General features: G+C 50.1%; 1 protein-coding gene and 1 long non-coding RNA gene across 31 annotated transcripts in view; one reads left to right on the forward strand and one right to left on the reverse strand.

The window, feature by feature from the left end:
• Window positions 1-22,508, forward strand: part of EXD3 (exonuclease 3'-5' domain containing 3) — a 297,777-nt gene that overhangs the window by 192,170 nt on the left and 83,099 nt on the right. The gene's annotated exons all lie outside the window — the stretch shown is intronic.
• On the reverse strand, window positions 483-4,457 carry LOC308180442. The gene is made up of 2 exons (XR_013940955.1): window positions 4,351-4,457; window positions 483-1,180 (listed from the first exon to the last, which is right to left on the reverse strand). It is a non-coding gene; the product is annotated as an uncharacterized lncRNA (long non-coding RNA).

A 22,508-nucleotide genomic window follows, 5' to 3' on the forward strand; every position in this document is an offset into this window, starting at 1 on the left:
CATAAATATTTGATCACAATTCATGATGCTGTTCATTTCCCCCAATCTTCACCTCTCTCCTTCCTTTCCTGCTATCTTCTTACCCATAAAGATCCCTTTATTAGTTCCTGCTAGAAGTCAGTGCTGGATAATTGACCAATTTCCTGCATGCTGACTGTTTTGTGGATTCATTGTGCTCACGTTCATCTCCCTTGCTGTGTGTCGAGATCATCCCTACCGGGGAAGAGCAGTAGCTGGACCCAGCCATGTCTGCAGGTCAGATCTTGAAAAGTGCTGTGCAAAAGCCAGAGCTGCAAATGCAGTGTGCTGGCAGAGCGTGCTATTGTAATAGCCTCCTTCAGTAGGAGAGGAAATGTGTGCTCTGTTGACTGATGCTGAGACCGTACTTCAGGGAGAGTGTTAGAAAAAAATCTAGAGATTCAGATCAGATGGCTGGGTCCAGCATTAGGTAACCATGGAAAAAATGCAAATTGAACTTGAAGCCCAATCTCCCAATTGTTTGTGTGTGTGAAATCTCTTGGCATCTCACATCTCCTTTCAGAAAAGCTGGTATTTTTAGATTTACGACAGATTATTTTTGATGCTGGAGGCCTTAAAACTGTTCTGACATGAACCCAAGCTATGCTGCTATCTTAAAAAATGAAGTCTTACTTAAATGAGAACTGAAACTTATTGAACTATACTTCAATTACAGTATAGCAGAGCACTTTAACATGTGCATGGAAACAAGCCTGGGAGGAAGGGGAAAAAAAAAAAAACAAAAACAAAAATGGCTCAGAAACTGGAGCTGTTCAGAGGCACTGCATTGGTTACCCCTCTCTGGAGCTGTACCCTGGAGAAATCAGCTTTGCATGCGAGACGATCACAGTCCAGCTGTGAAACCCAGCTGAAATGTAAACTTCTCTTAAGTGTTCACGGGAGGCTTCCATCTGTATCTGTGCCTGATTAGCTAGAATTGTGCAACTGCAGTCATTTTTGTTGCCAGTTCTTTCCTCCTTACCTTGACCCATGGCTTCATTCATTCGCGTGTTGTTTTGTCTTTGGCTTGAGACCATCGTCCCTTGTGTGCATTCAGCAGCAGGCGCAGCGAGACCCTCACTGTGTTCTCCAGGAGCAGTATGATACAAAGCCGAGTGATGTTTCTGATTCCAGCAGGCATTTATGTGCAGGGACAGTTCACCTGGAGAGGGGAAGGACAGACCCAGGACTGGAGGTGGTCATGAGTGCAGACTTTCTGTAATAGGATTTTCACGATGATTTGCTTCCCCTGTCATGTTGTTTCAAATTCCTCGCAAGCCATACTTTTCACAGTCTGGATTTTCTCTCATGAATTTCTCAAGGGGCTATCTGAAGGGGAAACTATTTCTCACCATAACAAACAACCAAAGCCTTCATCGTTAAAAAATAAAGCACTAACATGGCCCTACAATGGACCCCTTTGTCAAGTTACATCTGTTTAGATCACCAGAAATGATAAGCCTTTACTTTTGAAAGTAATTTTATTTTATCAAAATAGGAAAGAGGACTGCAAAACATTCAGAAAAAAATCTGCATGAAAGCTAAGGCATGTGACAGTAGTACTCTGTTTTACATAGAAAAATGAGATTAAATTGCATACGTACACAAATACTGGACTTGTGCTCTTCTAGCACAAGTTAGGGATGGCTCTATAGTGCAGCTTGCTGCCGTGCTAATATAAAAACAGTGTGAACAAAAAATCTGACCTGCTAGATAGCAAAGCTCTAATTTCAATGCTAATCCAAATTACATTGTTTTTTAACCCCCAAGTTTAAAATCTGTTTCCCAGAAGTTGTCTGCCAATGATTGCCAAATTGCAAAGCAAGCTGAATCACACAAAGAATGGGGTCAAATACTACGTGAGATGCATTTGATCATTTGAATTAAATAATCCCCAGACATTTGCCCCCAAGTAATAAAAGTGATTGCACACCCAGAGGAAGTTACAAGTGCTGTTATCCCCGTGTGAGACCTGTATGCAATTACGCAGAGGTCTCAGATAGGGTATGCTGATGCTGTGGCAGGAGCAGCTGCCCAGAAACCCACTGCCTAAGGCCTCATGCTCCCTGTTTGCCAGCGATGCTTCTCTTTCTCTTTACAGTGTGAGCTGCCTCTCTGCAGGTGAGGAGCTGGTAACCACCGTCACAACAACAACGCATCTCAGCATCATCCTTGGCACTTGCCCAAATCAATCGTCTCCTTTGGAAGAGAAGTTTCCCCTGAAACAAGGGTGAGATGTGGCAAGGCAGTGATTTTCAGGACAGCGGGCGCAGATTGTCTCTCACTGGATCGTTAAGCTTTCCTGGGTGCTTTTGGAAATCTGACTCGTATGGATGTTTGCATTTAGAGCAAATACTTGGGCTGAATTCATCATGTTTGAATTCCACTAGGTTTCTGAACCCGATGTTCCTACTGGCAGGGCACCGTGGAAAGCCCACAGGGAAAAAGGCTTGGGGGAATTGAGATGAGCGTGGTGGGAGCCATGGTGCTCAGGAAACAGGGTGAGTTGGGTCTGGGCTGTTAAGACGGAAATATTCTGTGGAAAGTCCTGCTCTCTCTGAGGTCACATCAGTCTTGCTATTGGCCGTAGTGGAAAAAGGAACAAATCCCTTGTTTCCATCGAGCCAGCTGAAACACAGACTGTGTTCATCCTGTTTCACCTACAGCTTTTAAACCATCGTTACTGCATCGCCACGGGAAGTTTCACTAGTGGTTAACTGAAATGTCACAAGCCTTGAATCTGATGTGAAGCTGGAAATAAACTCTAAGTTCGCCCACGCTAAGAACTGAAGACCATGTGTTCATGTTAGGCATCTTCTGTAGATAAAAAGAGGGAGAAAAAGAGGCAAAATTGTCTTGATGAAACATTTTTCCCGTTAGAAAGTTCTTCAAAGCCTTTTCAGAGGCACCGTCAATCAAGATGAATTGCAGATCATTCCTGTGCATCCAATAATGAGAATGGTTGTAGAAATTCCTCTAATTGCATATAATTGGTTTTGAAATTAAATGATCTGGAATATCATTGAGTGACTCTGAGAAGGATTATCTGCTAAGAAAAAGGAGCAGCCTGCTGGAAGGAGATAGATACGTGGAAATAATTATAGCAATGGTTAGTTTCAAGAATTATGATACCAGAATAAATAAGACTAGTTTAGGTCAATGCATCTGGACTGTTTCCCAGTTGACTCCTGCACAGCAGTACTGTGTTCTGGCAGGTCTAGAGCGACACGCGTAGCTTCAGCTTCTTTAGAGGAAGAGGCTGAATAGCATATGCTGAGGCAAGGTTGTCAGATGTCAGTCCTTCGTATTTTCAGTGTTAAGTGGTACAAAGCAGAGCTGCTTTTTCACCATCCTTTCCCCAAGCATCTGATTCTGTCAAGTGACTTTTATTCATTCATAAATATTGTCTGGACTGCACGGTCATGCCAAATATGCAACTGTCTGGGTAACAATGTGCAAACAAGGTGTGCCTGATTCCTGCATATAGTTACCGTGACAAGTGCAAACATGCAGCAGGAATTTGAATACATGAATGAACAGACACCTAGATTAGCAAAGAATTTCTGAATGCAGAGAGCCGATTTGAGCAACAAGTCATGGCATCTGTATGTGTAAATTATGTGTGCCATTGCACATGAATTTTGAAACTCTGTTTCTAAGGAATAAAGGTATTTCTGTGACCACAAAGCTTATCTGGGTTCCCCTTTTAAAACAGTGATGAGATCACTGGAAAAAGAGTTAGCCACTGCTCATCACCCTTCCTCATTTTGAAAGCCTGTGTGTTAAAAATCACGCAGTGCTTAGTTCAGAGCTTGGATATCTAGGGAAAACAAGATCCAGAGATGGAGGAGAGAGAATAAGGGGACTCACAACCAGTGGAGCCGTGGTGGCAACAGAAGGGTTCCTTGTGTGCCAACCACAAAGAGATGGAAAAAATACAGAATCCAGCTCCCGAGTTCCAGGAGCCCACAGCCATGAAGGATGGAGGTGATCAGTCCGGGAAGGACTCTTCTGTCCCCTCCAAGTCACCCACACCCCTGCCACCATTGTCTGCAGCAGCAGGATGGGAGCCTAAGGCAGCATGGCGTTGTGGAGATCTCTGCTTGCTCAGTCCCTGGGAGTCTAGCCAGGGATTTCTCTTTTGAGGTAGTTGCGTTTTTGACCATTTCTGCACGCTACATGCATCCTTCCCCATACTCTTCCCTTAAAAAAAGACAGAAGGCAAGAAAGGACACCATGACACCTGAGCTGCTGCTAGCCTGCAAACTCATGGGGAGCATCGGCACTTCCCACTTTCAGACTCTTTCACTTCTGAATGCTGTTTAAAAATACCTGCTAAGTCTGACTGGACTCAGTCACAAGGGTGGGCAGCTTGAGGCCAGATGCTGGATGAAGCCTGCTCCTTGCTGAGAGCTTCCTTCTCAGCTGTTGTTTGGGCTCCGTCTGGGTACGTGTAGCATCAGTGCTGGCCGTGCTCCTCAGCTCCGCGCTAGCAGCAGTCACTGTTTCTGTTATTACTGTGCTGAGCTGAAGAGGAAATAGTGATGCCTTTTTTGGAGCTTTTGAAGGCTCTTATTTCTCAAAGTCTCTTTTAGAAACCTAGTTCGGAAAATGGTGTTTAATTAGCAGATGCTTGCAGCCACTAGAAAACTGAAGCAATGAAACAAAGGCAAGCTATGTTTAGCTACATAAAGCATACAAAAAAATAAAAAAAGATGTGGAGTACAAACCGTTTTTCTTTTTGCAGGGCTACATGCAACACAAATGAGTTCACTGGCTTGGTTTACCGCATCAGTCAACAAATAGTTGTGTCAGCATACACATGGGAGCAATGTGTGCAGGGCTGGGTGGACAAGCACCCTGAGCTGACAAGAAAAGGGTACGAGGGCTGACATGGACGTGCACCTCCAGAGAGAAGAGTACCCTTGGGGGCAGAGCTAGTACTTGTCCAATACTCCCTTTTTCCTTGCCACTTTGCTCTTCTAGAAAAAAGCTGGGGGCATTGACTGTGACCTGACCGTAACACTGAGTAAGCTGCGTTGCAGGTACATGGAAATGATGAATGCACCTGTGCAGCTGTACTTTATTTCTCACTTTTATATTTTGACTTGATTCTTTGTACACATTTATGGATGCTCTTCTTGTTTTTTAAGTCCCCGTCCACTCTCAGTCCCCGGTGAGTGTAGGTGTTGGTGCAAAGTGGGACACTGTGACAAAGCAGAGTTGCTGAAGTCCTCCCTGCTTGCTTCAGGGACACACGGTGTGCAGCACTGGTACCCAGACAGCATTCCTCCGGCATCTATGGCACATCCACAGGTGGGAGCGGGGTCGTCACACACCTTGTTCTGGGGATTGTCATTGTCGTGTGCTCCCCAAGTGCTGTGCAACTCTCACCACCGTAACAGCAGGGCAGGGTAAAATCTCTGTAGCACTGGTTTAGCCCACACAGTGTTAAAACGACATCACGGTCTTGTCACTGTGCTGCAGACCGCTGCCAGAGACCTGCACCTTCCCCAGGCCACGGGTCCCTGCACGGGCTGGGCAGCCCTTGCAGGCAGCACCGTTCGCTGCAGCCTGGCGGGGCACATGCCCTGCAACAGCAGCCCTGCCAGTTCTGAAAAATGTCTGTTTTGTTCCTATTATCCACATCAGAACTCATAAAATCACCCGTCTTCAGAACCAGTAGCCAAATTTCTTGCCTGTTTACATCTCATGTTAGAGCCTGGGTAATTTGGGGAGATTAGGCAGTAAACAGTTGTAAACAGAATAAACCTGGATAACGTTGCAAAGGGCAGCCCTCTTAAATGTTGTTTTTAGTGTCGGTGTAATTTGTGTGTGGTTTTGTTTCGTTTATAAAGGCAACACAGTGATTAGATATGCTGGATGAGATAATTGGAAAATGCCTTACTCACCGGGATGTCTTAAAGGTTTAACCATTGGCTTAAACTCGCTTGTAACTCCAGCCACTGCTTAGGCCTGGGCGTGAAGCCTGCGTGTAGCCAGGGCCCTTGCTCCAGCAGAGGAGCAGAATTAACTTTTTCCTGCCCTGGCCAGGTACAGAGAGGGCCGGGACCCATGCAGACGGACTGGGGATGGGCAGAGCTGCTGGCAGCTGGGAAGTCACCGTGTGCTTCTCAGGCTATTTTTGAAGCTAGAAATGCAAGTGTAGCCAACTCTTCAGCATTTTCCCACACCTTTCATGTGACACGGGACTGTGCCCAGTCACAGGACTCTGTCCTTAGGACTTAATGAATTATCACAGTTTCACTTCCCCGGTGTTTTTTTGTTCCTTTTTGGAGGCAGCAGAGTTGGTTCCCTTTGCTGCCCTGATAGCTCCCTGGGGAACTGCATGGTGGGGCTCCTGTCCAAAAAGTGGCTGTTATTGAAGGATTTTCTCCAGTTTGGGGCAGTTTCTGCAGGCCGGTAGTGCCCATCTCATTCTCTCCAGATGTGTTTCACACCAGCTGTTCAGTGATTTCAAATACAGAACCAACCCTTGGGGCAAAAAAAGAAGGAGCTTTGCAGGTGGTTTTATGCATAATTCTCACTATGGTTAAGCACTAACCTTAATGCAGTTTAGATCAACATTTAAAAACAGTGAAATGTACAGCAATTCACATCGTTATATTGAAATGGTTAGAGAAAACTTAACCCTAACTACTGCATGCACCCGTTGCCTACCCACAGCTTTTGGATTTCTTGATAGCCAGTCCCCTTCAGGTCTTTGCCCGTTGTGCTGCGTGGAGGACACAACCATGAGGAGCTGCACAGCAAACATATGCAGAAAGACTGGCTACACAGAAAATGCTTTGACTATACATATAAAACCCAAGCTATGGATTGAGGTGCAGGTTTTCTGATCTGCTTCAGTTGCAGCCATTCTAGGGATGCCTGTGACAATAATCATTAAAAATGCTCAAACAGCTATATGATTTTTAAGTCAATGGTATCCTTTAAGTCTAACATAATATTAGAGTGTTAATTAAAAAAGCATACCAAAATGAAATGCTCCTTAGAGAACCAAGAACCTGTCATTTGTGTGAAAACCCTGGATTATAAACTGCTTCTTCTACTTTTGCTGCCAAATATGCAAAGTAAATTGCACAATTTCAGGGATGCAGTTGAGCTGCTTTATATTTTTCTTTCTCCAACTGAGAAAATTTTTTTTTTCAATCTGAGAGGGAGTCATTTGTTTTTCTTGCGGTGTAACACATATGGGCCCTCATCAACAACAATACAATATCTTTTCCACCATTTCTTATCTCAGTTTATCATGTGGTTGTGATTTTTCTAAGAGAAAAATTGTTCGTTTGCTTTGTTTGTTTATAATTTCTGAGCTATTTTTCATAGTCTAATTTATCAAGAAAAGCAGCAATCGCAGTTGTGTGTTGTTTGGGGGCACGCGATCTTTTTCCCATCCATGCTTAGTTGTGAGAATGTTCTCAGCATGTGAGACTGTTCTCATCCAGATTGTTCTCTTCCTTAGTTGTCAAATACCCAAATCCTTTTACTTGAGCTTCATCAGTAGATTGCACAATCAATGGTTGCTTTATGGCAGATGCTGAGATGCTTTCTTACCAGTTTGTTAGCACTCTTTTTTTAACTTGCAATATTATAAAACGCTGGTTCAAGTTTCATCAGTGTTGTAATATGCTCTGGGAGAAAGGGATGGAGAGCTTTTAGAAACCTACCTCAATAAATTCTCAAATTCACGTGCCTGCAACTCAGTCATTGAGAATGGGTTTATGAGTGCAATCTCCTCAATGGGAGAGGGAAATTGGACATAAAAGTATGGGCTGGTCTCAGCCGCAGGGATTGGAGACATTAGGTTGGCATAGGACGTGGGTATTTCATGGGGAATGTTTATTGTAGAAAGCTTCCAAAACATGTTTAGAGCATTTAAAATCTGATGGGCTTAAAATCTGATAGCATATATTAATTGCATAAATCAGAATAGTTAGTGTGCTCAGTCATGGTCCCTTTATGTGTAAATTGTGCTGATAGCTCAGTGATCACCAAAAGTGTCCAAGTCTTGTTCCACAGGTGGGACAGCCACTTTCCTGTACATATGAGCTCTCCAGACTTTGGTAACCTGTCCATTATTTATCCCTTTACTCTCTTTGTCTAAATTGTCACTTCGGATTTTTGTTTTGTGTTGTGTTCCCAACATCACACCGGATATTTCGGGGCCATGCAGTAGCTGCGAGTCCAAGCGCCCGCCTCGGCCATTGCGGGCGCTGCTCCCGCCGTGGCGGTCGGCGCGCTGCTCGGAGGGGCCGAACACGGCGCCCTGCTGCTTCCCACCCGCCCCAGCAGCGTCTCAGCCCCAGAAGGGTGGGAAACATTTGCCTGCTTTGCTGCTGCTGCTGAGCTCACTGTATTTGTCCTCAAAAGCATATAAAAAGAAAAAGAGGAAAATTGTGTAGATTCCTACAGCTGAGGCTGGAAGGGGCCTCCGGGAGCCCCTGGGTCTATACACGTTTGATAGGTAGTTTGGTCTGAGTACAGAAAGGGACTGTGAGTGCTGACATGAAATGTTTCTCTCCTGAGGCCCATCTGAGGTCCTTTCAAAGTCAGCACAGGGACTGCCTTTGACATTGAGTGGCAGATCTGGGGTCCTTGTGGTGACGTTCATGTCTCCAGCTTTGAACTTCTAACAACCGGGCAGGTGGTGTAAGCTCCTGGTAGAGACACGGACATCTCCAGGACTTCCTCCACCCGTCCTGAGGCACTTGGGGATATGAGTGACCTGCTACGGATCCTGTCTCAATCCACCAGCTTTTGGGAGAGCCTCTGTAATTCACTCAGCACTTTGTGGGACTTTCAGCTTGGCGAGGACGTTAAGTTGCCTGGCTGTGCTGAAAGCAGTTCATAATTTCTTCCTTATTTCAGAAAATCTATTTGTTAAGAGAGATTTTAGTCTGTGATAAAACAAATGACTTGTGAGTTCATCACAGCTCTTCAGGATTTGCAGAGGCTCAGAGCTCAAGTGTCATTTCACAGCAAGGGTTTTCCTGCTGTTAGGCTTATGCTGCATGGCTGGAGTGTGAGTGGAGAAGGGTTCGGCCAGCAGGATTTAAGCCCAGAAGCTGAAGGCATTAGGCTGTGGACTTACTTGCTCTCAAAATGTGTTTATAGACAAGAGGTTGGGAGTTTCCAGGAAATCCACCAAAAAAAAAACAAAACAACAACAACAAAAAAACTCTGGGGCAGCATCTGTTACACACCATGATGTGAGACTGCAGCAGTGGAAAGCAGCTGGATTGAACTTTCTAAGGCTCCTTTCTTCTGCAAAGAAAATCAGAGGTTAAAAAAGCTGCGGTATGTTTGAAGGCAGTATTCAGCCCCTACCACAAATGCTGGAAATTGAAAAGAAAATCCAGTGCAGAATGGTAAAAGCCATCTGTGCACGTATATGCTGTAGAGTTGTATGACCAAACATTTTTGCAGGGAGAAGCTCTTGCTTCCAGGGGAAAAAAAATCAAAGTATGTGCTCAAAATACGAACAGGCAAAAAGCAAGACCTCTTGGTTGATCAGCATTCCCTCTGCGTGCTTGCTGCCACATGTCCCAGTGGCAGTCCTCCATTGCCCTTCGCCTGTCGGGTGTAACTAAAGAGAGGCCAGAGCCAGAGCTGGCCGCACTGCATGGCACCGGGGTCGGTCACAGTGGTGTGTACGGGGCTGCCCACCTGGCTGAGCTGCTGCAGCGAGTGGAGGCGCGGGCATCTCGCCTGCAGTGCTCGGGGCGGCTCTGGCTGGCTGCCCTGCCATCACTCTGCGTCCTGGGCTGCTCCGTGGCCTGAGCTGAGCCCCACGATGCTGCCACGACCCTGCCACTGCAAGCTGCCTGGTGCAGAGCTAGAGACTCAGGAGCCCACCCTGTTGCAGCACAGGGTGCCCCGGCAGCATTTCTGGATCCAAAAGCGTTGTCTTACTACAGCCCGGTAGGCTATGCACGGTGAAAACTGAGGGATGAGCTACCCATCTGTACATGAAGGCTTTATTTATAGCTCTTCCTAATTCAAAAATACTGGAACCATGTAGAATCTTAGCACGTTTGCATGTCTAGACCACCAGGCTAGGGATGTGTTAGAGCCAGGCTTATTTCCACTCAAGCTGATGCCAACAACTTGACTAATGCAGGACTGGAATTACCCCTCGCCCCTCAAACACACCTGGGTCTGGCAGCAGCATGCAGCCGGGCACCTCGTGGGCAGAGCAGGGTGTTGAATCCCGCTACATCAAGAGGCTGCCCCTGAAAACCTGCCCTTGCTAACAGCTAAATTTGGCATTTCTGCATCTCAGCCAAGAGTCATTTTTTTGAAGATGTTCAATGGACAGAGGAGATGAAATAATGTATTGCAAGACAGTGGCAGCTGCTCTGAGGTGCTGTGGGGCTGCAGTGCTTGTAGTAGTGCTTCTGGTATCCAGAGCATTGCTGCAGCTCTCTCACATAATCGTCTTGTAAAGCTGATGTCGAGTTCCTGACAGGCTCCTAATCCGTCCTGACATGCACACAGATGCTCAGCTGAGTGTCATTTCCTGCTCTGAGGAGCCCAGATTGTTCCTGACTGGCCCTTGGGTTTGAGCAATCAGTTTAAATTTTCTCTCTCATTTATTTCTTTGCCTAAGGGAGCTGTGCTTCAACCCCCTTCTGTAAATCTCCTTATCATATAACATGCAAAATACACTCAGCAAGGGCAAGGGCTTTATTGACGAGCTGAACTCCTGCGAGATTTCATGATGCTGCAGTGCAGGTTTGCTCTGGGTGCCTTGCAGCTCTGCGCTCTGGTTCCACGTACCCAGCTCAATCTATGCCGGTACTGTGCGAGGGCAGGGAGAGGCACTCTGCTGTCCTCAGGAGGCATAAAAGGCTCCAAACCACTGTTGTCAAACCAAAGCAAGGTTTAGGCTGAGCAAACAGCAAGGTGCAGCTCCTTTCCAGGTTGCTTGCTCCTGCTTTCACGCCCAGGACAGCTCAGGGCACACCGAGAGCAAGGTTTCAGCGCGAGCGCAGTGGCTGGGGCTGGCGCAGCGGGGCTGCAGCAGCAGCAGCAGATGTCTCAGGACCGCTGTCTGCTCACCATTCAGAAGGGAATGCTCCACTTGGAGTCCTTTCCAAAGGACTCCAATTTGAGGTTAATTAGCAACTTCTGGCTTCACTATCTAGCTGTTCTGTTTATCTTTTGTCTGAGTGAGTTCTTTTCTCTTCCTGTTGTTGTTCCTTCTTCCTGAGCAAAGGGGGGCCACGCAGACACCCGACCCCTCTGCGTTCGGGGGACTTGCAGGCCAGCACAGGCTCTGCCGCCTCCTCTCTGCTCCCAGATGTGCTGGCTGGTCCTTGCCTTGTCAATTGTCTCTCCTTAACCTTTAATTTTTGGTTTTGCCTAAATGTGGGCCATTTGAGTGCAAGGTGACAGAGGTGAGAAGCATGGTGCTGGGCTCAGTAGTTAGAAGAGAGCGTTTTGCTCTGCTCTGAGCCACCCTTTCTGGCGTGGTCTCAGCTCCCACTAGAAGTGCAGACCTGGTGGCCATGCTGGCTGGGACTGCTCCTTCCCGATCCCCAGCGCTGGGGCACTGGGACCCTTCAGCGCACCGCCGCAGCCCGTGGGTGGCTGTTGGAGCAGAGAGGTGAGATCTGAGCTGCCCTCGGAGCCCAGCTGCTAATGTCGGTGGAAGGGATCCAAATACTAGCACATGGGCTGGATGCAGCTCAGCCGTGGGGTAACCCCTGCTGTTCAGCGGGCATGCACTGGCCATAAATGTAGTCCCCTGTGTTACTCACGCCCCCACCCTCAATGTTTTATATAACCTCGTGAACTCCACGTAGCTGTAATCTTAAAAAGCCCGTGGCCTTTGCTAGACTTGCATTTTAAGCAAGAGGCCTGGAAGAACCAGGCCATCTGTGGTGGTAATGAGTTTCTCATCCTTTCAGAAAGCGAATAGTCCCTTGGTGGCCTTCCCCATGCTGAAGGCTGCATGGGATTTTCCTAACTTGCGTGAAAGCGGAGGATGGAGCAGTGCGGTTAGGGAGACCGTGGTGTGAAACTACTGGATATGACCCTTAAATTCATCTGTCAAACTGCCGCCATTGTAGGACAGGTGAAACAACAGATACTGAGCATGGAAAGATCATCTGGATGTGGAGCTATTGTGCAGTCTGTAAACGATGCCCAGATCTATGCAAACCCAGAGGTGCTTCTGAACCAGGTGTCTGCTGTTAAGCTTTTCCCTCCCCTCTGGGACTGTGAACTGCCCGAAGCTTCCTGCAGACCGGGTGGCAGAAGTTAACCACCAAATACCTGCTGGGGGCTGCTTTTGCAGGGGCCATTTCTTATCTGTTAACACTTCTGCCTCCATTTCTCTGTCTTGATCCCATCTGAGCCCTCTGCATGGAGTACTCCACTCCTCCTTCCCTCCTTCCTGTTCTCTCTTTGTGGTTATACCACAAAGGTCTTCGCCAGGCTCAGCTCCTCTGTCTCATGGGAGACCCCGGCTCCCTCTTGGCCCTCTCATCCTAGAAATCCTTCCTGCTCTCCTCCCACTGTCCAGTGCAGCACGCGGGCAGATGGTTTCTGTTGCAGCTGTCAGAGTGCAGCTGCATCGCTGCGCGCTGGGACAGCCGCACGGTAGCTCCCCTCATCCTTCGCACTGCGCCCGGCCTTCTCCTGTCCCCTCCCCAGTGTGACTCTGCACAGGTGATGGGCTCCAACCAGCTCACAGTCAGCAGGGACAGCCTGGGTCGTGCTTCTCTCCTTTGCACCAGAAATTTTAACCACAGCTCTGCATGCACAAGTGAGTTAGAAAGTCAAGCGACGGGCATGCTCCAGAACAATCCCTTTATTTCTCAGTGCGTGAAGTCTCCAGCCCAGCCCTCAGGTTTAACCTTTGAGTGGTTCTGCTGCATTTCAGGTCTCTTGTGAGTCTCTCAGCAGTGACTGCCACAGCACCTGTACGTGGCCCCTATGGGAAAACTCTCTGTTGCTGCTGGGTCTTGGAGCACGTGCCCAGGGATTGCCTTCCCCCAGGTCTAGAGTGTATTTGGGGTAGCAGCAGCATGATAAACAGATAATAAGGGAAGAGCAGTATTGTGAAAAGGACCATCCCTTCATGCAGGGACTGGAATCTTGGAAATACCCGATGAGAGATGTGCGTGGACGTGCATCTCCCAGTATCAGATGGTTTGTTCCTGTAGCCAGTCATCTGGTCACACAGAAGAGAAGGCGTCTGTCTGGAAATCGCATTTTCACACTCCCACTGTCTGGGTTTTCAATTCAAGTACTGCCCCAAACATGCATCTGCTTTCCCTTCCTTTTTTTTTTTTTTTGGCTTTTACTTCTTGCTTTTTCCCCCCCTCCAGTTTGAAGTATTTTTCTGGACCAAAGTGATCAGGAAGGAATAGCAAGGGTCCCTCAATTCGTGTCTGGGTGCTCTGTTCTGCCAGACTCCCCCCATGGTCCTGCAGCTGGCCCATGTGCTGTTTATATGGATCCCAAACCATATCCACTTCTCTGCCAGGATGGACCCAGGATCTGAGTTTCAGCTTGGTGGTCCTTACCAAACCACTTTTTTTTCAGAAATTCAGGTCATGAGAAACAGTGTAAATGCTTTCTAGTTCTCCCAGCTCCTATTCCACCCCCCCTGCCCCATTACTCTCAAGTTTCAGCGGCAGCAGCGCCCCTCTGCCAGCCCTGTGTGCCCTGGGCCCTGCCAGGGACTGGGGTCTCCCAGGAAGAGCCACCGCGCAGCCTCGCCGGTTTGTTTGCTACGGGGGGGAGACACCAGCACTTGTTCTCCCGCTGCCAGCTCGGCTCTAGGAAGTCTGTGCTCTTCCCACTGTGTCAAATGTGCTCCAATTTCAATGGGATTTCGTTTCCACCAGTAGTGGTTCACATGGTGCAGCCCAGCTTCTGGGCTCGGCCTCGCTCCCTGCCAGAGAGGTTGTGTCCTGGAGAAACCAGCCAACTGCAAACAGTACGTGGGGCTGATATCATTGCAACCGATCTTGGCCCCATGCATGGGAGAAACGAGTCTTGGCAGAGAGCTGTGCTCTGCTCCGCTCTTTCCCTCCCGCCTGCGACGTGCTCCCGCAGGACCGCACCAGGGACCCGCTCCCACTCCAGGTGGCTCCAGGGCTGGCCAAGCCCCACCTGGTGTCTGCCCCTGGTCACAGCTGCAGCCCATTAACTCTGATAACTTTGTGCAGGGCTCCCCCGCGTCCCCAGACCTCACCAGGAATGCCCATGCACAATCCAGGGGAGCAGCTTGTGGCCTTTCTGGGGAAGGGGCCGGAGGCTGGTGCGGCAGGATGCCACCACCCGCATTTGGGCTCTGCCTGTGCAGCCCTGCACTGCAGATCGCAGCCTGGCTCTGCTGCCTCTGGTTGCTCTTCCTCTGCTCCAGGTCATTAGTGGGAGAGGCTGAGGGCCTTGCCATAGCCCCAGCCCATCTGCCAAGCATGGAAACCGCTCCAACACCTTCTCTACTCCACCAATATACCATCAATGGTGATAAAAGAGCTGGTAGGAGACAAGGTCTGAGAACTGTGGTGATGCACAGGGCAGGCCAGAGCCTTGTCCACCCTGCTGCCACGCGGTCTGCAGGAAGGTGGGAACATGCACTGGAGACAGATAAGGAGTGGGGGACATGCAGGGTCAGGATCTGAATTTGGAGGTGACGCATCTGCAGCTGCTTCTGATTGCGACGGTGTAACTCATGGCTGGGAAAATCCCAGTTAATTGGTGGAAATTTGGATCAAGCGGATTAAGAAAAGGAATGGTAACGTGCCAAGATATGTCATTCGTACTTTAAAGTATGCATTGGGCTAATAAGCACGCAGTAGGAAAAGAAGTTGACGGGTGGGGACCCATAAATCCTTCCAACTTCACGTGCGAGACAGAACTCACAGACAGCCTGATCCTTGCCTTACTTGCCTGCTTCCACCTTCGGCTGCGTACGGTGCCTCCGGGATGAGCCTCCCCTCGGGGACAGGAGGCTGCAGAGGCAATGGCCGGAGCCTGGATGCCTGACTCGGGGCTGCTGTGGGTGAAGCTCACCCGTCTCTGGTGCATCATTTCCTTGGTGCATCATTGCTTCTCAGTGCATTTACTGCTGTGGGATCTCATGAATGTGTAAGCAACTTGCTGCTACGAGACGCTGTCTCTGACCACAAATTGTGAGTATTTAGGCAGTCAAATTTGTTTCCGTTCCCATGCTGCTGTTGTAGTTATCGTGGTGCAGGTCAGAAGGCACGGTGCCGTGATTTGCAAAAAGCCCAATGACTTGACGTTTTGCTCTTGTTGGGAGGGCTGCTAGCCCAGGCGGAGGTGTAGGGAAAATAAACAGACCAAGTCTGAGAGCAGAAAATGCAGGCTGGCCTCTGGCATAACAAGCCCTCACCCTGCAGCTTCATCTAGCAACTGTTACCTATGATTAAGAGTCCGTATCAATCTTGATGTCATGAAAGTCATACAGACCATGAAATCCCCATGTTCAGTGTGGAAATACAGCATTTGATGCATTTTTGTTTGAAATGCGTTAAATCTGAGTTAGAGAGGCCGCAGGGAGTGCTCTGGGCCCTGTCAGCCAGGAGTAACTGAGTCGCTTCACACCCTGGCCAAGCAGAGCACACAGATTCACCACCATGCATAACATTTTCTCCCCGGCTCATCCATGACAAACTGTAAAAATCGCAGGGATGTTTGCCACGAACAGCCTGTGAAATCAGCCTCCTCTCTAGGAATGAGAAGCCTGCATAGCTGTGCGCCTGGGCTTCTCTGCCTGTTGCGTGTTCCCTGCCAGAGAGCAGCACCAGAGCAGCAGCTCAGAGGCAGGGTGGTGGGGCAGGGTGGTGGGGCAGGGCATCAGGGCTTGCCTGAGCAGTCTGTGATGTGCAAGAGGAGTGGGGAAGCAGGGTGAAGATAAGAGGCTGCAGTAGTTTGAACACTTCTCTGTCAACCTGGCACTTGCTTATTTGCTGGGCAGGGGTTTAATCTGTCAGGGACTTTCTTTCATGCGCTGTGTTCAGCACAGGCTATAAAGCCACTCTCTGGGTGAGAGTCTCTGTTGGCAAGTAAGATGTGTTTTAGCAGCCAGATAGCCCCGGGGATGTCCCCGATCGTTCCAGCCATCCCATGGGATTCCTGCGTGCACCTGCAGCCAAAGGGGAAGCGGTGAAGTCTGCTCTGCTGCACCAAAGGAGCTGCTCGTCACTGCAGCAGGGCTCAGGGTCTGCCTCGGGTTTCGTACAGCTCCGCTGTCTGCAGCTACAGTTTCACTAACGTGCTGATTGATAACTCTCTGGAGTGCATTGTCACTTCCTGTCCACATTTGTCCCAAACTCAGCTCTCCCTTTGACATTTCCCACTTGTGGAGCAAAGATTGGGGTTTGTCCGAAAAAGGGGCATGTCAGAGAGGCCAGAAGCAGCTCCCTCGCTGAGCACGGTGGCCTGGCAGCGTTTGTTTGTGCGAGGTAGAGTTCTCACGCTCTAAATATACAATCTGCGATAAGGGAAGGGAAAAAGCCCAGCATGGAAATATTCCCTCTGTAAGAGAAATAATTTGCCGCTGCTAAAAATATATGTTCATATTATTCCTGCCTTGGTCTCTAGTTTGATGGGAGAGAGTGCACGCAGGCTGCCCTCAGGGGACTCGGCTCCGCTGCAAATACCCAGAGCTCAGCAAGGCTGCGTGTCCGCTGGGGCTGGAGGATCACGGGGGGGCTCGGCATCTTCGCACTGTTTTATCATCCCCATCTCTTTCTCAGGGCAGTAAAGCTGTGGTACAGGGTTACCCTAAAGGTCATAGTCAGTAACCTCTAAGCAGGTGCTGACAGTGGGAAAGGAAAGTGATCCGCGGCATTCCCAGAGCAGCTGGGAGCCCCTTCCCAGCCCTGTCCGTGCAGCGGCAGGAATGGCTTTGTTCGAGGGGGACGCGTGCTCAGGGTGGTGGGATATGTGTAATCCCTTCCTGTCTCATCTGTGAGCGTCCCGGGCCCGGTGCTTCCTTCCCTGATTGCTGCTCCCGGGACCCCCGTTCCCATTCGCAGTGCTTCCGCGCCCCGCGGGCCAGTGTAGCAGCCGCCCCGCGGGGCAGTGCCGGATTTCCCAGGGACTGCCCCAGTCAGAGACAAAGCCAGCCCGGCAGAGTCCTGCCCGCTTGCTTTTCCGCTGCTATCCGGTACTGAGTGAGAAGCGAGCGGCGTTTTCTGCTAATTCAGGGGCCCACGTCCTGAGCTGGCAGAGCCTGGTGTGGCTGTCTGGAAGTGGCTGTGTTGCCTAGAGAGCTGTGCCCTCCGCTCAGCTGGGACCCCAGCCCACCCAGCCCTTTCTCTGTCCCCAGTGCCACTGCACACAGTCACAGAATCACCGAATCATCTAGGTCGGAAGAGACCTCCAAGATCACCCAGTCCAACCTCTGACCTAACACTAACCAGTCCTCCACTAAACCATATCACTAAGCTCTACATCTAAACGTCTTTTAAAGCCCTCCAGGGATGGTGACCCAACCACTTCCCTGGGCAGCCCATTCCAATGCCTAACAACACTTTCAGTAAAGAAGTTCTTCCTAATATCCAACCTAAACCTCCCCTGGTGCAACTTTAGCCCATTCCCCCTCGTCCTGTCACCAGGCATGTGGGAGAACAGACCAGCCCCCACCTCGCTACAGTCTCCTGTAAGGTATTTACAGAGAGCGATGAGGTCGCCCCTGAGCCTCCTCTTCTCCAGGCTGAACAATCCCAGCTCCCTCAGCCTCCCCTCATAAGACTTGTTCTCCAGACCTCTCACCAGCTTTGTTGCCCTCCTCTAGACTTTCTAGACCCTGTAGTTCGTATAATCAGGTGAAATCCTTAATCTTCACAGTCTGGGTAATGAGACCTGTGCCGTCACTTTTGCATCACAAGGTTACCACAGCCACACGTATCTCCTGACTGTTATTTGTGAAGTTGCATTAGTTTACAGCTAGGTGATTATTATGGGAAATAGAATAGATTCAGTTCAGGATCCAGCAGCTGGACCACTTGGCAGGGAAAACATCCCTGTGAAAGCTGAAAGATGCCTTTTTTCTTTACATTCTAGTTCAGACACCCTCACCATGCTTATTTCAGGAAGGTAATGAGAATAACTGTCGCCACTCAGAGAGGCGCTCCAGAAAGCCCTTTGCAACCTGTGCACTGGTCGCTGACATGGTTTTGAAGTATTGTTTGCTTTGCCAGGTTTGCTCATGAAGGGCAGTGTCCACAACTTGCGTTGGTGGGGGCTACAAACCCAAGCCAGGCTGTACTGCGTCGTGCCAAGTTGGGTTTTTGAAAGGCTTCTGCAAAGCCTGGAGGAGGACTGAAAGGATTTCTCTGCTACATGTGCTAAGCGACGTGGGTGGAAGTGCTGACAGAGAGCCTGAGGCCCAGGAAGCCACACTGGTGGTGCAGAACACACCGCACCCCGATGTGCTGCCATGGCCTGCGCCTCGATGTGGCCGCGGGGCGATGGGGAGGGACAGCCGCCATGCCTGGCGTGACGGGGCAGCGAGCGGGACGTGTGTGTTTGAAGAGGAAATGTCCATGAGGCGAGGGTTGGATGCACTAATCGCTACGTTTGGAGCTGTTTAGCTCAGGTGTTCTAGCTCAGGTTAAGTGCCGAAAGAAAAGCAGAATATTGACCTCACGTCAAGCTGGTCCCAATGCGTTTCCATGTGGCCTTCGGGGAAGGGTTTTATTTTGCTTCACTGCCCTGTTTGTGCCACTGGGTGAGTCACAGCCCCGTATCGGCCCGGCAGCGCCCGCAGGTTTCCTCCTGGCCTCAGCAGGGCTGGCCAGGACGCAGCCTCCCCCCGGCCACAGCCTTCATTCAGCTCCACGCTGTGCTCGGGCTGTCCCACGTCCATCCTGGCACCAGGTCAGGAATGTGTGCGCCGGGCAGGCATGGCAGGGCGGGGAGCTGCTGCAGAAAGAAAGGGAAAAGCTGCCTCCTTGCTCTTCCTGCTTCAGACCCTCTCCCATTTCAATCGCTGGGAAAGGCAGGGCTCAGCCAGCTCAAGGTTGCGTCCTTCTGCTGCCTGGCCGCAGGCCAACGTGCGTGAGAGCAGCTAGACACAATAACCACGTGTCACACGCAGCATCGCTCCCCTGCGACTCAAGCAGGCATGCAGGCAGTGCTGGGAAGGGATTAGCAGGAACGAGGCTAGTGGTGGGGCTAAAGAGTGTCAGAGCTATTAAATAGGTTTCTGCCAGGTATGCTTCCAAAAAGGCAGCCTCATACCTTGGTACACTGGGTTCTGGAGTGCAGAAGTTCTGCCCCATCAGGCATTCAGCTGCTCAATGGGATGTGAAAAATATGGGGAGAAGCAGCCTGCACACACAGCCTGGATGCAGACTGGTTTAAGCCAAGGAGACAAAAGGGGAGGCTTGAGCCTCTGCTCAGCTCATGCCTTAAGCAACCAAATGCTGGTGAGGGCCTGCACTGCTCCTGACCTCAAGCCCAGGCAGTATTTGCCTGTTGGATGCTTTGGCTTAATGCAATGTTTGGTTCTTGGTCAAAGATTGGAGCAAAATCAGATCAGCATCTGTGCCAGCAAGTCAGTATAGCAATAGCAGGACGTATTATTTAGGGTCACTTGGTAACTGTTTTAATACAGCCTTTATCTTGCTTTGAACACAGGGAATATGGAGCAGATCTTAACGAGTGCAGACACAGCCAAAATTATTTATTGGTTGCTGCTTGTCAGGCTTGCCCTGCTCATCCGGCCACACACTGCACCCAGGAGAAAGCCTCTGCTGAGGGCTAAGACATTGTAGGATTTCTTTTCCTTTATCCTATGATGGTAAAAGGTCAGAGTCTGTCCTTATGGATGGAGATGGGTTTGGGAACAGAGCTAAGGAAGAGCACAAGTCCTCTCCTCTCCCTCTGCCCTCTGGTCACCGCTGCGCTGGAACAAGTCCATGTGTTCCCGGGTGACTCACACCAGCCCTTCCCAAAAAGAGGAAAAGGAGACGGTGGTGGTTTATAGAAGAAGGAGATGGCTGTTAACAGAAGTGTTTGGGATAATTACGGAAAGACAGTGGGTTGGGTGGTGAGAAGGGATTGGCTGAAGATTTCCTCCCAGGCTCTATTGGGCCATCACTTCAGTGTTGGCCTTCCCCAGGCAGTTACTTCTCACCTGGCTCCTGGATCTCCTACCTGCTGCAGCCGGAGCAGGGGAGTAACAGTGGTTTGTGTGCTTTCAGCTGGGGTCTTCATGTCCACACAAGTGGTGGGACGGGGAGGTGGCCAGTGGCCCTGCGCTGGCCCCCAACAAGCCCCATGGATCAGCCCCACTGGACGCACACACTGCTGGTTGTTTTTTGAAGATGTGCTAAAGGAGGTTGGAGGAGCCTGAGGTGCTTGCTTATACATCCCAGTCCTGAGCCTGTCTGCCACTCCTCTGCATTGTGCTTAGTGTGGAGAACATACATGTCCTCTGCGGAGAAGTACCCCTGCTTTTCTGATGGTTTTGTCTTTAATCGTTGCTTGCTTTCCTGACTCTCCTCCCCTGCTAAGTGACTGGGAACCCACGCTGCAGCCATGCCCTGGGAATGCGGCAGTGACAGACGGTGCCACGGCAAATGCCTGGAGCACAGGAACTTCACAGCCTGGAAATGGCCATAGATGTTACGTGACACAACCAGGATGACAGGAGAAGGTGGGATAGAGCCTGGCCTGGTCTCATGAGCTCTCACTTAGCACCTGAGCCTCACAGTTCTGCTGAGTGTTATACTTTTGGGGGGAAAGTCCTGGCAGGTCTTCAGTGGGCACCATGGGCCATGCCCAGTGCAGCACTGCTGCTGGCACAGCCCAGAGAGGCTACGTGTGTCCTGGCTTTCAGCAGTGGAGTGGCTGAGCCAGGGCATGTCAGTTCACTGTCTGCAGAACTGCTGTGACCCACAGTGAGTCCCTGTATCTCATTTGCCTCCTCAAAAGCACCTTCAGACCCATGAGTCAGTAAAAACCCCAGTGAAGTCACTCCGGCTGCACCACAGGGCAAACCCTCAGAAGCCACAGCTCCCGGCAGCACAGTGGTCTCCTACAGCTCCCATCACCGTGCTGCCCCAGCGAGCACACAGGGTTAGAACGCAGAGCCGTGGGCATGGGCACTCAGCACATCCTTTCTCTATGCCTGCAAGCTCCTCGGCATCACTCAGACCCGATCCAAGCCGCAGCAGCCCCATGGTTTCGCAGAGCAGCCTGCAGTACGAAACCTCAGGCCCTGCGAGCAGAAACCTGCAGAGCAGAGCTCTGCCGGGCTGGGCCGCTGGGGCTCACTTGTCCGCTGGTAACCCCGGCCTCGGGTGCCTTGCTGCGACCCAGGTAGAGCAGGGTTAACGCCAGCGGTGTCCCACTGCAATGGCCTTTTTATCTGATGCGATCCAGCGCATTTCCTGGTGGAGCAGTTTGCGTCCGGTCGTTAAGGCTGCTTGGCAGCTGAGCAGAGAGGAAGGCTGGAAGTAAACAGAGGCGCTCTTGGATCGGTAGCTGGGAAAACCAGTGAGAAACGGCATGGGATTGCCGTCTCCAAAGCCTTCTTGCTTCCTCGCCTCGCAGACAAACGGCTTCCTGCCAGGGACAGCGCACACAGCGCGGCTCCGCAGCCACCAGCCCTCTGCCTGGCCAGCCCCAGTGCCGCGCGTGCTCTGCCTCCAGCAGGGGCTTCCAGCGAGAGGAACTCATCGGGGACTTGAAGAGCTTGTGGGGTTTGCATGCCTGGCTCCACGAGGCCCCACAGAAAATCCCAGGCTGTATTAACTTGCTGCATTGACCTCTTGCCCTCGAGTCCTCTCTTCACATTCAGACTATCTCACCTTGGGTGTACAGCTGCTCCTGGACAGGATGATGGGGCTATTTTGGCTGCTCAATTCTGAATTTCTGGACTTTCCCCTTTCTCCTTTGAACCACTTTGAGCATGTCCTGGAGGTTCCTAGAGTGAATGAAAAATGTGTTTCTAGATCTTTGGGATCAGATAGGAAGGCATCATCTTTCTCAGCAGCTGAGGACTGAGTCATAAGTGAGGACTGGACTCTCCCATGGCTAATTAAGCAGTGAGAGCAAGACCCTATCCCTCTAGCTGTTGGTCTTGAACTACAGCAACTCAGCTGCCCAGGTACAGATGTCACCATCTGATTTGGACAGACGATGGTCATGGTGCTGTGGACTTCCCTGCAGTCACCTCGTCTCTTCAAGGTTTTCCTCTTTTCTTATTCCTAATGCAAAACAGTTTTTCTCATGACTTCTCCCTGGATTTGGGCAAATATTAGTGTACAAACTCCAAGGCTGACAGGAGGTCAAAGTCTTTCTTCCAGAAAGCAGACAGATACAAAAATGGCCAACTAGACTAAAGAATGAGAGTTTGTTTGAGTCCACAGTGCTGAGCATGTCTGCCAGAAGGATTTCCCAAATAATGAAAACATTCGCCTGTTTCTGCTGTTCTTTATCCTGTACATTAAAAAAAAAAAAAAAAA

This window comes from Anser brachyrhynchus, assembly GCF_964034855.1.
Source record: "Anser brachyrhynchus genome assembly, chromosome: 19".
NCBI lineage: Eukaryota > Metazoa > Chordata > Aves > Anseriformes > Anatidae > Anser > Anser brachyrhynchus.